Here is a 1,653-nt window from a genome sequence, read left to right as displayed (position 1 = left end):
GCAAAGTTAATGTATTTCCATTCCTGCTTCACTGAGCAGATTTTTATGAAACTGTTTATTAAACTTGGCTCAGTGGGTGTCAGAAATACAAAGAAAAACTAAAATCAGTGTCCTCCAACTCATTAATCTCTGGGAGTGAAATACAAACCCTTACCCCAATATTTTGTACAAACCCATTTGCTTACTTCATTCAAAACACTGAAAATAGGACCATTGGCCCAACAGCAGGTGTTTATGGGCATCCTGATACACACCAAGCCCAACTTGCAGCAACAACCACAATTCACAGAGCAGCCGTTTTACTCATCAGCTGCTTCATTGGAAGGGAAACCCTCTTCATCTTCGATTTTCTACTCTTCGTCTTTGATTTGCTCTTCCTTCTTCTTTGTGGTGCCTTGGTATTAGGGGATTCTTTATCCACTTCCCCGCAAGCACTGCTAAACATTTCCACATGCTTTGTTATTACACAGAAACGTGAATGCCACGAAGCATCTTCCCCACGACACCCCAGAGACACCGGGCTGGGGACACAGACCCCATAACTCCCACCTGTCCCAGGACATGGCTCTGGGGCGGGGAGGGAGGGAAACAACAACGAACCAAACAAACAAAAAAAAAAACAAACCACCACCCCCCAAACCACCTGGCTGCAATTTGGGATGAGGCTGCTCCAGGACACGGGGCTGCCGCTGGATCCCTCGCCCTCTCCCTCGGCTTGGCCCCGCTACCGGCCGCGGGGAGGGCGCGATAGGTCCCGCCGGAGCTCCCCGGGGGCCGCCCCCGCTTGGGGCCAGCCTCGCCGGGGCCGAGCGGAGGGAAGCCGCCGCCGGGAGGAGCCCGGGCGGGGAGGGAGAGCGGAGGGGAGCCGGGGAGCTGCCTCCATGGGCTTGAAAAATCACTGCGGCGGCGGCGGCGGGCAAGGGGGGAGATGTAATCCCGGGGCTGCGCTGCCACGCCGCTCCCCCCGCCTACCCCAAACTCCAGTCAACATTATTCTACAGAATGAGAGGCAGGCAGCAGAGGGAGGCCTGGACACCTTTTCTCTTTCAGAGAGGAGCTAATCAAACATTCCCATCAAGCTCCCAGCTCTGTGAAAGGCACATTGCTTTCCCTCCCTTCCTTCCTCCCTCCCTCCCCTCCAGAATTAAAGTTGGGACAGTCGCGCTCCGGGGATGGGTGCGAGCCAACGCCTCTGCTGCCGACACGGGGCTGCCGCTGGATCCCTCGCCCTCTCCCTCGGCTTGGCCCCGCTACCGGCCGCGGGGAGGGCGCGATAGGTCCCGCCGGAGCTCCCCGGGGGCCGCCCCCGCTTGGGGCCAGCCTCGCCGGGGCCGAGCGGAGGGAAGCCGCCGCCGGGAGGAGCCCGGGCGGGGAGGGAGAGCGGAGGGGAGCCGGGGAGCTGCCTCCATGGGCTTGAAAAATCACTGCGGCGGCGGCGGCGGGCAAGGGGGGAGATGTAATCCCGGGGCTGCGCTGCCACGCCGCTCCCCCCGCCGGCTCCGGCAGCCACCGGTGTCCCCCCCAACCACCACCTCCAAACCCCTGCCCCCGCCTCCAAACTTTTTCCACCGCCCTCTCCCCCTCCCCGGGGTGTGAGGGAGCCCCAGGCTCAGCGGTGAGCCCCCGGAGCGGGCAGGCTGCCGGAGCATCCCG

This window comes from Calidris pugnax, unplaced genomic scaffold (assembly GCF_001431845.1).
Source record: "Calidris pugnax isolate Ruff unplaced genomic scaffold, ASM143184v1 scaffold211, whole genome shotgun sequence".
NCBI classification, from domain to species: Eukaryota; Metazoa; Chordata; class Aves; order Charadriiformes; family Scolopacidae; genus Calidris; species Calidris pugnax.
Note: the sequence above shows the minus strand (reverse complement) of the source record.